We start from the raw sequence: 13,714 nt of genomic DNA on the forward strand, positions 1-13,714 counted from the left end.
TTGTAGTTACACTAGTGGCTAAAATTGTGGAATCATTTTGGGAAAAGTGTACTTCTGAAGTTTGATGGCCCATAACACCATAATCATAATTATCAATGGAAAGATAATTTAATGAAGAATGTAATGCAACCAAGTTCGTTCAATTGTCTGTACCCTATCAAACATTATAGCAAAATAACCAGAAAAAGGATGCACAACTTGCTTAGGTTGATATGCAGTAGCTTTCCATTGATATATATTTTTATGGTATTGCTCAATTTAAAAAATGGTGTTATGAGCCATCAAACCTCAGAAATACACTTTCCCCAAAAGGTTTCCACCATTTTGGCCACTGGTGTACTTCCAAGAAATTGCTCAGTTGCCAGAACTGGATAGGGTTGCACTTCCACTAGTGGAAGAGATTCTGATAGACCTACATTGGCTCCCAGGATGTTTCCAAGCCCCTGAAATGCAGGAGTCTTTTGGCCAACATGGGGCTCAAACTCACAACCCTGAGATTAAGAGCCTCGTGCTCTACCAGCTGAGTTCATTCCTCCATTTCTCAAATTACATAAAGCCTCTCCGCCTTCTGGAGGAGAGTTGATTCCCACGTCTTGCAGGGGGCGTTCAGCCCCCTGCCCCTCGTCATCGCTGATGCGCCACGCCTCCCTCTTTGCCACCCAATCGGGTGGTACCTGGGGGGCATGGCTTGGCTGCTCAAATGCAGCCACGCCAGCTCTCCTTACCATTGCTCCTGATCGTCCTCGAGTCACCCTTCTACCACTCCTTTAGGACGTAGCTTCTTGATTGACCTTGCTATGGACCCATGGTTGGTTGCCCTGGTTGTCCGGGGGCCTGATAGGAATTTTTTTCCAGTTGGCAAATTGGCACCGCCCTCTTGGTTTTTTTTCGCCTACCTCATAGCAATCGTCACAACTTTCTGGGTTTTTGGCGGTTAGGCATTGGAATGTGTTAATGGTGTATGGAAGGGCAAGGTGTGGCCATCGCCTACCCCTTCACTTACGGGTATTCCGTTAAAGAAATCTGGTGGTCGTGGATCCTGTCCGATGCCTGAGTGGCGGGGGGCCATGGCACGACCCCCAGTGACATCAGGGGAGAGCTTACAGTTGTATTGGTATCAACAGGCTCCCCCTACTGGTGGTTAACCCCTCAACAGACTCACCCCTCTCCAAGTGGGTGGAGACAAATTTCCGGTGGTCCAATGCCTAGGCCAATACCTTCTCACATGCTGTAATCAATAAAGTTGTGGCCTTTTCTTGCACATTAACCTAATACCGTATTTTTCGCTCTATAAGACTTTTTCCCTCCTAAAAAGTAAGGGGAAATGTGTGTGCGTCTTATGGAGTGAATGCAGGCTGCGCAGCTATCCCAGAAGCCAGAACAGCAAGAGGGATTGCTGCTTTCACTGCGCAGCGATCCCTCTTGCTGTTCTGGCTTCTGAGATTCAGAATATTTTTTTCTTGTTTTCCTCCTCCAAAAACTAGGTGCGTCTTGTGGTCTGGTGCATCTTATAGAGTGAAAAATACAGTATACTGTGTCCACGTGTTTTCATTCCCCAAGCGGGGATCAGGTCCTCGAATCACAACAATGCCCTGTAGTACAGCAGTTCCTGAGCTATAATTCCTGGGCCACTAGTGCTATGTGAGCTTCTTTTTGGTGGTCCGCAGCATGTTTGCGTTAAATATTCATCCTGATTTTTAATTGTCCTTTTATTGCCCCTTTTACTTCTTATATGGAATTTTATTGTATTGCAGTTTGAAGACCGTGGAATGAAAATGGTAAAATTTCAATATAGGAAATAAAATAAGCAATAAAAAGGCAATTCGAAACCATCCAGTACAGTGCATTATAGTTGCTACAGCAGGCAGAAAAATCATTAAAGTAGGCTACTAAGACCATCAGCAATTTTCAAGTGGTCTGTGGTGAAAAAGGTTTGGGAGCCGCTGCTCCCAAGAGCAAAGGTCTGTGAATGCTGCAGGCCTAGAGACTGCTTTATCATGTACAGAATCCGGCTTTCTGATTTTTTAAAAATGAAGCATGCTTCTAGCCCTTTACATCATGAAGGTGCTTGGATCTCCAGGCTGATAGTAGATCAAGACTGATGGACACTTATTGGGGGCTGAAACCGGGAAAGGGGGGGTGGAGTTTGGGAATCCAAAGGGTTCATAATTACAATTTATTCTGTTTTTATTTCATTTGTTATTGGTATGAAAATTGGGAAATTTGTGGAAGGGAATTTGGGTCGATCTTAGAAAAAATGTTTTAAGAATGAGAAACGAGGTATAAGTATTGAGGTTTAAGTTTGGATAAGGTAAATTTGGATTTTAAAATGAATTAAATTAAATGAAAATAAGGTTAGCAAAAATAAATTGAGGAAATGGATGAAGGAGAAAAAGTAAAATAATAATATGTTAAGATAAATTATTAAATTAAAGTTGAGAAATAAGTAATAAGGATTTGCTGAGCTAATAATTTGAATTGGAATACAAGAAGGGGAGGTGTGAGGAGGTCTGAGAAATAAGTTAAAAGAAAATAAGCAATTGAAATTTTATGTGTTTTTAATTGTTTTTAAGTTTTGTATTTTTGTATGTTTGTTATTTTTTGTTTATTTTTGTTTTTGTTTTATTATAGAAAATGCTAATAAATATTCATTAAAAAAAATGAAGGTGCTTGGAGGTGTATTGGGGCCAATGGGTAATGTCTGCTGAAATCTCAAATTGCCCTTTCCCAGAAATAGCAAATCCAGAATAAAATATTGAAAATAGAAGCATGGCATAGGAATGATGCAAAATAAGAGAAATTCAATACATTTGCTTGATTTATATACTTTTATATGGGCGGGGTATAAATAAATTATCATCGTCATCATTTACAGAAATAAGCTTTTAATTGGGATTTTCTTGCACAGAATGTGAGTTGCCTCGGTGCACAATTTTAGCACAACCTTGATAAAATGCAACTTGCAAGTAACCTGGCTGGCACGTAGACACCAGGGACTGAGACGCCTAATTCAGCTGCAGGCATATGTCTGCACATTGCTGTGTTATTTCATTTCATTTTTTTGTTCTAATTATTTAAAATAACCTGAACGTGGGACAGGTTATCAGCTGACACTGTCTCCAAACGAGGGAGTGGTTACAGCTGTAAAGATACAATCACTGCGTTTGGTAATGTGGGCCCTGAGAGTGTTTATTTTGGCTATTACCTTTGGAAACTGCATTAGCTGCGGAAACGAAACAGCTTGTTGATATGACTGGGTGTGGCCCATTTGCAATCAATAGAGTCCAGGTGTGTTGAATCACTGAATGCAAGGACTGGCCCTTTAGGACAAAACACGGCGTGCATGCTGGGAATCACGTCAAGGTGCAAGCATGTGATTCGGTATAATTTTCATGGAATCCAAGAATTGGAAGGGACCCTGAGATTATATAGGGCTCTGCAGTTGTCCCTTACGGGGATCAAACCTGCAACCTTGGGGTTGTCAGCGACCTTGAGAATGTTTCACCACAGGAAAGCAGGGTATAGATAAGCAACACAGATAAATGCAATAAAAACACATGGGTTTGTGCAGGAATATGTATAGATTGAAATCAGTCGAAATTTAAAGCTTTTAAGAGATGCCTCAGCAGTTAGGTCACATGGAAGAGTGTACAAGGTACTCCCCATCTTACACAGGAGCCAGTGAGACTGAAGTCAGTGTGCCAGGAAGACTTGAGTTCAAATCCTTGCTCGGCCATGAATCATGGGTCAGTCATTCTCTCCCAATTGAGACCACCTCATGGGGTCATTGTGAGGAGAAAATGGGGGAAGATGGAGATCCAAATTAGGTACACAGAGTCCTTTGTTGAAAGGGCTTTAAAACATTTCATTAATAAATAATTGTTTTTCCAATGACTCTGTAAGGCAAGTCGATATTAGTCCCCTATTGCTAATTTTCTTAATTACAATACTTAGAGACCCCAAAAATGGTTAACATTATAAATTATCTCCCATTATTTTTCATTACTTTTTTTTTAAAAAAAAGAAGCTCATTCTTGTTCAAATCCTTTAAAACCTTTTTCTTCTTCCTTTACCCATAAAATCAAATATATTTTGTTCAGTGTTGCAAAATCCTCCATTTTGATTTACCATATTTAATATACTATATTATTTTAATGAATGTGGAATGTTATTTTATTTGCATAGTGTGTATTGTATTATGCATTTTATGTCTGATTTATATGATGTTAGCCGCTTTGAGCCCGGCTTTGGCCGGGGAGGGCGGGATACAAATAAAAAATGTATTATTATTATTATTGTTATTGTTATTGCATGGGCTGGGGATAAGGATGAGAATACAGCGTTGGCCTTCATCTAGTGAGTTCACAGCTGGGGAGAGACTTGAAATGAGCATTGTTTGCTTTTCCACTCCACCAGCTTGGTCTATGAGTATCTGTCTTCATCTTCCCAGTCCAACATTTACATACATCAGCAACAAATGTGCAGCTTAAGTGCAATAGGAAGTGGTCCATGTGGCTCTCCTGAACGGATGCCAGAAGGCTTGAGAGCCACTCAGTTATAGAATCATAGAATCATAGAGACCATAAGGGCCATCGAGTCCAACCCCCTGCCAAGCAGGAAACACCATCAGAGCACTCCTGACATATGGTTGTCAAGCCTCTGCTTAAAGACCTCCAAAGAAGGAGACTCCACCACACTCCTTGGCAGCAAATTCCACTGTCGAACAGCTCTTACTGTCAGGAAGTTCTTCCTAATGTTTAGGTGGAATCTTCTTTCTTGTAGTTTGGAACCATTGCTCCGTGTCCGCTTCTCTGGAGCAGCAGAAAACAACCTTTCTCCCTCCTCTATGTGACATCCTTTTATATATTTGAACATGGCTATCATATCACCCCTTAACCTCCTCTTTTCCAGGCTAAACATGCCCAGCTCCCTTAGCCGTTCCTCATAAGGCATCGTTTCCAGGCCTTTGACCATTTTGGTTGCTCTCCTCTGGACACGTTCCAGTTTGTCAGTGTCCTTCTTGAGCTGTGGTACCCAGAACTGTAGTGCCCAGTTGAGATTGCCTAGTCCTCTTCCAGTGTCTATGCTGTCTGCTTCCAGCAATGCCATTCTGTGTTCCACATAGGGCAAGAAAAACCCCTAATGAACATAAATTTGACATCGGCAATGGCAACATTCAGAAAACAACAGGGGAGCATTGGGATCTCCCCGTTTTGATCCCAAGGTTACAAATCTCCTACAAAGGAATTGCAAAGAGAAACTGCTAAATTGTAATTTATTAGAACATTTGATTTTATCCATTTGGGGAGGAATAAGGACAACGGTTTCCTGTCTCGCTGAACTATTCGTTAGCTTAGTGGCGCTAAGATGGCTCTGCTGTCGACGTGAACGGTCATGGTGCTAATTTTTACACTCGTTTAAAATTTAAAAGTGTACCTTTTGCATTTCATAGCATTTGAACCCACGGTTAATATCCCCTCCCTGCAGATCTGTGCCTATACACGGCGTCAGCTGAAGACAGCACTTCATGAATCTGATGCAGGGGATTCAAACCCACAAAAGCTAGCTCCACACTAGGTTTAAAGGTGCTACAGGATTCCTGGCTGCAATTAATAATGTAAGCAATCTGCCAGCCGATTTCCTGCAATTTAATTTAAAAAGAACAAGAAAATTGGAAACATAATGTAGCTACTTGGCCAACGTAGAAGCGAAACAGAGTCTAAATTAATCATTCAACACAGCTGCCTCCTCCTTTGAAATTAAAGCCTCCACCCTCTTGAAGAGAGTTGTCCACGAACCAGTTTCTGTTCTCCTCCAACTCCTGCTGGACTTAAAGGAAAACACCTTGGGCATCATTGCTGATAAAATCTGATGCCCAACAGGCTAATGGCAAGGAAAATCCTTGTGAAGTACTTTTAACCTTTAAACATGAGTTATATTTAACCAGCTGGTATTAGTGCTGTTAATTTTTAATGTTTCTTTTTTTGCTTTTTAATGATATATATATATTGACTCATGCTTCCTTCTTCCTTCCCTCCCTTTTTTCCAGGAAGGCTCAGGATTTGGAAAAAAATATGTATCATAGGAGGCAGCACAATTAGAGTTTGTACTCACTGTCATGTGGGTCCGTAATATAATTTTCTGATATTCTATTTATTTATTTATTGGCAACACACAGCATGGATCACACAATCCATATGCTCAATTTATGCATTTATTTTAATCATATGTTCTAGGTTTTCCTCAAAAACTAGACTTCAGATTTCCTTTAGTGGTGGTTTTTAGGCCTTGACTGAAGGGTTGGCATGTGGGCAAAAAATGGAAAAACTAGATCAGGGGTAGGCAACCTAAGGCCCGGGGGCCGGATGCGGCCCAATCGCTTTCTCAATCCGGCCCACGGACAGTCTGGGAATCAGCGTGTTTTCACATGAGTAGAATGTGCCCTTTTATTTAAAGTGCATCTCTGGGTTATTTGTGGGGCCTGCCTGGTGTTTTTTACATGAGTAGAATGTGTTCTTTTATTTAAAATGCATCTCTGGGTTATTTGTGGGGCATAGTAATTCGTTTTTTTTCTCTTCAAAATAGTCCGGCCCACCACATGGTCTGAGGGACGGTGGATCGACACACAGCTGAAAAAGGTTGCTGACCCCTGAACTAGATAAATGTTTTTTATTATTATTATTTAAGGAGCTGTGAATTAATGAACCACTTCTCTCAAATTCCCTTTGACACAAGTCATGATTTGTTCCAATTTTGTACATCAGACTTTGTACTGAATTTGTAGGGTTGAATGACAGGCTAGCGACCTTAATACTAGAGTAATCTGAGGATGGACGGAAGGGATAATTGCGCAATCCAACATTCAGAAAAAGTGAGTCATCCAGGGATCGGCATGATCAAAGCCCTTTGTTGCAATCCTGTAGGATTTCTATAGGTAGGAAGGATCAATGCAGCCACTTGCTCAGGCAGCTATAGGTTGAGAGACTGAAATATACAAAATCAAACACAAAATCAATCAACGGCTGATATTGATTGAAGGCCCAGAGGTAGGTAGTTCACAGAACCAGCTGCCAACTTAGCACAATGTGCTGGTTACCCCTTAATAAGCTTATTGAATTGATATAGATGAACAAACTAGGGTGAGAAAATTGTTACTCTCAAAGAAAGACATTTGTGGTCTTCTGCTTTGGATGCCAAAGCAACCTGACCAACAAGGGGTACTATGAACTTGTGCTTTTAGGGGCAGATGTGGGTACAATATTTTCAGATTGCACATATCAGGCAACAAAAAGTCCCGGGCCAACTTTGTGGGTCTATATTTCACAAAATTCGTATAAGGCTTGATTGCAATAAAATGATGCACATTTTATAAATCTTTTTTGTATACTGAATAGTGGTATTATACTAATGCAGGGATAGGGATGCGGGTGGTGCTGTGGTCTACTCTAAACCACTGAACCTCTTGGGCTTGCTGATCAGAAGGTCAGTGGTTTGAATCCCCGCGACGGGGTGAGCTCCCGTTGCTCGGTCCCTGCTCCTGCCAACCTAGCTGTTCGAAAGCATGTGCAAGTAGATAAATAGGTACCACTCTGGTGGGAAGGTAAACAGCGTTTCCATGTGCTGCTCTGGTTTCGTCAGAAGCAGCTCAGTCATGCTGGCCACATGACCCGGAAAAACTGTCTGCGGACAAATGCCGGCTCCCTCGGCCAGTAAAGCGAGATGAGTGCCGCAATCCCAGAGTTGTCTGTGACTGGACTTAACTGTCAGGGGTCCTTTACCTTTACCCTTTTTTAAAAAAACCACACTAATGTAGGGAAATGGCTGCTTATGAAATCATTAAGTGCTCCTGATTATTATTGTTGTTCTTGTAGTTATTATTTTCATGCTAGCATAATACGTAATCCATTGATTTTCGTGAGAAAAGCTTTCTGCTGCTTCTTAGAACTTCTGAATGAAGCCAAAGCAATTCCTACCTTTTGGAAACAGCTAGTGAGCATACTGCTTTCAGAAGCATTATCTATATCTATCTATCTAGCTATCATCCATCTATCTATCTATCTATCTATCTATCTATCTATCCATCTATCTATCTATCTATCTATCTATCTATCTATCTATCTATCTATCATCTATCTATCTATCTATCTATCTATCTATCTATCTATCATCTATCTATCATCTATCTATCTATCTATCTATCTATCTATCATCTATCTATCTATCTATCTATCTATCTATCTATCTATCTATCATCTATCTATCTATCTATCTATCTATCTATCTATCATCTATCATCTATCGTATCTAGCATTTTCTAATATAGATGGATTTAAGCAAGGTGAGCTCCAGGTTTAAGAGGGCCTTCAGAAAAGATTCTTCTGGTGAATGTCTTCATCTTCTCAGTGGCTGCTGGTGTACTGAGCTTGCTGTTGTGGCTCTCCAAACACCACCCACACTTTAAATTTCCAACAATTCCTAGTAGTGATGGTAGGTGAGAGAAATTTTGGGAAGTTATGGGACGGCTAGATGGCACAGGCTGCTCAGTGTGCCAGGCTGAGGGGTGCTGGGGTGCTAGTAGCTGCCCAAGGTTGCTCAGTGCCAACTCTGGGTTGGTCTCCCTTTAAACCTGAGGTTCCCAAACTTATTTGGCCTACCACATGCTTTCAAGAAATTACTCAGATCCCCCCTGGAAATCTACATTCTTAAGACCTGTCAGCGGACTTGACCACAGATTGGTTATAACTTACATTTTCTGTGTCAATTTGGAAAATAACCACTACAATTTTAACTCTGTGTTACATTGGAAAGCGTCATTGCACAATGTCTTTATCTACAATAATAATATTTTATTATTTATACCCTATCCATCTGGCCGGGCTTCTCCAGCCACTCTGGGCGGCTTCCCAAAAAAATATTAAAATACTGTAATACATCAAATATTAAAAGTTTCCCTAAACAGGGCTACTTTCAGATGTCTTCTAAAAGTCTGGTAGTTGTTATTCTCTTTGACATCTGGTGGGAGGGCATTCCACAGGGAGGGTGCCACTACCGAGAAGGCCCTATCTTCTTTCTTTACGCTTCCACTGCCTCCTTATTTTTATTCAACACCTCCCAATTGCACCCAAGGCTACCACCGCCCCCCATGATCATTCCAGTCCCGCCCCCGCCCCACGATATTGCCTACTTTGGGGAAACACTGCTTTAAACAAACACCATACTTCCTGGGTAAGCAACATGGAGCCCTCCAGATGGTGTCAGACTACAACTCTCATCAGCCCCAGCCAAGGGGATGGGAGTTGTATTCCAGCAACATCTGGAGGACAACACTTTGGCTCCCCCTTCAGTCCCCCCCTTACTGCAAGATCTAAGCCGGGTCTCATCTGATCTGCATGGTAATTAATTTCATTCTATGAAACCTTGGGCAGAAGTTGACAGCTTCTGGCATGATGGTGCTACTGACAGCTCATTCCTTGGACCAGACTTTGCATGTTCCTAACCCAGCCAGCCCCACCTGCCTTCCAAGCACTGCTGGACCGATACCTGGCTCAATTGATGAGAGGCAAAACCATCCAAGACGGGAGAGGGTGGATCTGCATATTAATGACACCACCTTATACGTCATAGATTCTCTTGGCAAAAGAAACTGACCGCCGCTCACCCAGTAAGCTTTATAACGTGACCCTGGTTGAGATGGAAGAGGTTCCGTGCTTTCACAAGCTTCTTGCTGCAGGCCATGGATTCTGGAATAAAGGTTCTCAAAGTTGCTGTAAACCTCCCTAAGCCCAAACATAAATCTTCTGTGCCGCCTCTGTGGCAGCGATTTTTCAATGGAGCCACTTCACATACCATCTATGAGTCACCGTGTGTTGAGTCATCAAGTGATGAGTCATTCAGTGACGTTGCAAGCATGTAAGAACTGGCCCCTGCAGTGTGTCTGCAGAGCAGATTTGCAGTTCGGCACACAGGTGCGCAAAAAACTTGGAAGTCACATAAAGACGAAGTTACACTTCTTTCCAAGTCTCCAAGTGGGTTCCGCAGACTTCTGTGTCATGGCTGATATCTGGTGGGTCAAGGGAGTGGGCAGCCCTAGACATGTGGCCCAGAAGTGTTTGGGGAGTGTTTCTGCCACAAACTTTGCCAATGGGCTCTTTGAAAGAACGGGGACAAGATGTTTTTACCCATCTCTGGTGAGCTTGTGAAAGGAATCAGCAGAAAAGTCGGATCAGTTTAAGTCAGGAATGATAAATCCTAGGGAAATTCCTCTTAAACGAAAATCTCTTTTTACTATGTTAGGCACAAAGCATACGACACAAAGGAAACAGAATGGGGTATTTTTTTGATAGCATTAGCATGCTGGTTTGTAGCAGTATAAGAATTTTTTTTTCTAATTGAAAAATTCATTCCATGCTCATAAATATATATAAAATACGGTAAAATAAAAATATAATCTTGTTTCCCCTCTTGCTACCTTCAATTTCCATGTCAGTTATATCATCATCATCATTTAATTTTTACGTAGTCTAGGGTGACTTTAGATTATACAAATATTGAGGCATACAGCCTATGCTCTACAGCACAGTTTGACATTAAGCACATTTTTAAATTAGTATTTTTTCTTCTTTCCTCCGGTCTTTGTATCAACCCTGCAGACCAGGACTGGTGCAGATACAATATATCTTTACATTTCATGTCCAAGCAAGGGAAGTTATTGTGTATCATTGTATGTTTGTTACGATTGTGATGATTTTAGCAGATACACTTTGACCAAGGGTCTGTGTTGTATTCAGAGGTGACAGTACATAGTTGTTTAATCTTTGTTAAATAAATTTAAAAATTATACAAACAAACAAAAGGGGGGAAGGGAGAAATTAGGAAAATTCTTTTCTACAATGCATTGTCGGGTAGCCAATGTCTGAACACATACACAAAAATATTTGTGTCCCTTTATCTCAAAATTGTAGGAATCACATCCTGATGGCTGCAATAAGCACAGGTGATACAGTCTTCTTATAACTTAGTTTAATGGAGGTCCTGTAGAAGGAATCTGTTCTTTACTTTTTTGTTTCCTAGGAGAGAAGCATTTGAAGAGCTGATGGTTTGAACCAAAAGTTCTTCTTTTCTTTTAGAGCTGGTTTTTCTCTCTCTTAAAGTGCATGCGTGCTTTCCTTTCTCCTTCGAACCTAGACTACAAAGGGTTATCCCATATAATTAAGAGGTTTGCTCATACGAATGTAATGTTTGCATTTTTATGGTTGTCAGAAAACAAAACAGAACGATTTTTTTTTTCCTGGTTTTCTGCATACAGGAATTTCCAGAGGTGAGCAAAATGATATGTCTTGAAAATAACTGGGGAAGGGGGTCCGTTTGAAGTTCAGTTCAGTGTTAATAAAATCAGATGATATAAAAGTAAGGCCAGCTTCAACTGAGCACTTTTTTAGCAGTACTAATTTCGATCAGATTTCCAGCAAGTGACATACTATATTCCCCCCCCCCCATTTTTTTAAACTTTAAAATTGTGGGTCGTCTTATACATGGAATGTTGCAATTAATTATTTCTTAATTTTAAAATTGGGGATCGTCTTATACATGGAATGTTGCAATTAATTATTTCTTAATTTTGGGCTCAAAAAATAGGGGTCGTCTTATACATGGGGGCGTCTTATCCACGGGAAAATACGGCAAATTGGATTTAAAATGTTTTATGGGCTTCTTTACACCTGCCAAACATATAAATAAGCCATTCCAATACCCACATAAAGATTTGACCTATTTACGGCAAAACAACTTAAATAAAATTGTTATCTTAAATACATATTTAGGTTGTCTTATGTTCATGATGCCCTAAGTGCAAATGGGCAGACTTTGGTTTCATTTTTTGGTGGATTTAGGATGACGCTTACCTGGGAGTGAGGCTCATTGAACTCAATGGGATTTAGCTTGTGCATGCACAGCCATTAATGCATCGAGTGTGCTCCCCGCACTGATTCAGGAAGCATACAAATATACTGTTTCTTAGGAAATGCTGCATTTTGATGCGTTTCCCCCTAAACCAGCTTCAGCTCAAACAGCGAAAAAGAATTAGTGCATTTTAAGCTGGTAATGTTAACACAGCTTTACTCTGACATGCACAGTTTATATACGACATAAACTTACTCTATATAATAAGTTTTAAGGTGATCTGTTAATGTTCATTGAGCTGCAAAGCCTTATGCAACTGTGCAAAGTTTAGAACTTTAAAGAATACCACGCTTGCTTTTAAAAAATTACTTTTCGTCTACAGATTTTGTACTGCATTATTTTTTTTACAAACTGACTCAATATGAACAATCAAACAAGAATCTATTGCACCCACACTCGCACGTAACAAAAGGAAATAAAGAAAGGGCAATCTCCCAGGGTGTGAAAATAGAAAATGTTGGATGAGAATCTATTTTCTTCTTCTTCTCCTTTCTTTTCTTTTCTCTTTTCTTTTCCTCTTTTCGGTTTGCGTTTTTATTTCAATTAATTTCTTTTAGCTTTGATATTCCAAAAAGATACTGGATATTTGACATTAACTTTTGTATATCTTTTTAAAACTTTGATAAAATCTATGTTTTTTTTATCAAGTGAGAGGTGGCATTTAAAACACTCCCCAAAAAGAATCTTGAGAACTGTAATTTTTTTTTGTAAAGGGTGTCTGGGAATTGTAGCTCTGTGAGAGGAAAACTGCAGTTCCTGGGATTAATTGGAGACTGTGTGTGTGCTTTAAACATAGCTGTCAACTGTTCCCTTTTCTTGCAAGGAATCCTATTCGGAATAAGGGAATTTCCCTTAAAAAAAGGGAAACGTTGACAGCTATGGCTTTCGATGTGTGTTGTGTATGCAGCCAGAGAAACCTCATTCCAGAACAAATGGAAGAACAGCAGATTCAGCAGAAACCCACACATTTCTGCCAAAAGGACATTTCTTGGGAATTTGAAAGCCTGCTACATTTGTGACAGTTTGGTTGGTTCTTACAATGGTGCAGCCCCACCACTGCCCATCTATGCTGATTGAGGGCCAAATAAAAATGGAAGTCTCAGAAGTATTTCTTGTGTTTCAAGAAGGCAGACTGAGCTCCAGCACTCCCTTTGCCAACTGCTTGGCTGTGTGTTAATAATAATAATAATAATAAATTTTATTTATACCCTACCCTCCCCAACCAAGACAGGGCTCAGGGCGGCTAACACCAGGTATAAAAACAATTGATTAAAATACAAATAGAACTACTGTATTTTTCGCTCTATAAGATGCACCAGACCACAAGACGCACCTGGTTTTTGGAGGAGGAAAACAAGAAAAAAAATATTCTGAATCTCAGAAGCCAGAAGAGCAAGAGGGATCGCTACGCAGTGAAGGCATCAATCCCTCTTGCTGTTATGGCTTCTGTGATAGCTGTGCAGTCTGCATTCGCTCCATAAGACGCACACACATTTCCCCTTACTTTTTAGGAGGGAAAAAGTGAGTCTTATAGAGCAAAAAATACGGTATCTTAGTAGCAAGAGAGTGGTTAACCTTCCAGTGCTGTACCATGAATTGCTTTTGCTGCCAGTGAAGTCCATTGAACCCATTGCATTTCATATCTAGAATTTAACACAGCGCAAAATTATTAAATGGCGGTTATATGGATGAACACAAAATTAATACAGTGATCCACTTCGTGTCAAAACTCAGCAACCATTTATGGGATGCCACA

General features: G+C 40.4%; 1 long non-coding RNA gene across 1 annotated transcript in view; it reads right to left on the minus strand.

Annotated features, from left to right (window-relative positions):
* Window positions 1-13,507, minus strand: part of LOC309360385 — a 115,741-nt gene extending 102,234 nt beyond the window's left edge. The window contains exon 1 of the long non-coding RNA XR_014164083.1: window positions 13,246-13,507. This is a non-coding gene — a long non-coding RNA (uncharacterized lncRNA). The remainder of the gene's footprint in view (window positions 1-13,245) is intronic.
* Window positions 13,508-13,714: the final 207 nt, after the last annotated feature.

The sequence above is a fragment of the Podarcis melisellensis genome (assembly GCF_964234715.1).
Source record: "Podarcis melisellensis genome assembly, chromosome: 17".
Taxonomy (NCBI): domain Eukaryota; kingdom Metazoa; phylum Chordata; class Lepidosauria; order Squamata; family Lacertidae; genus Podarcis; species Podarcis melisellensis.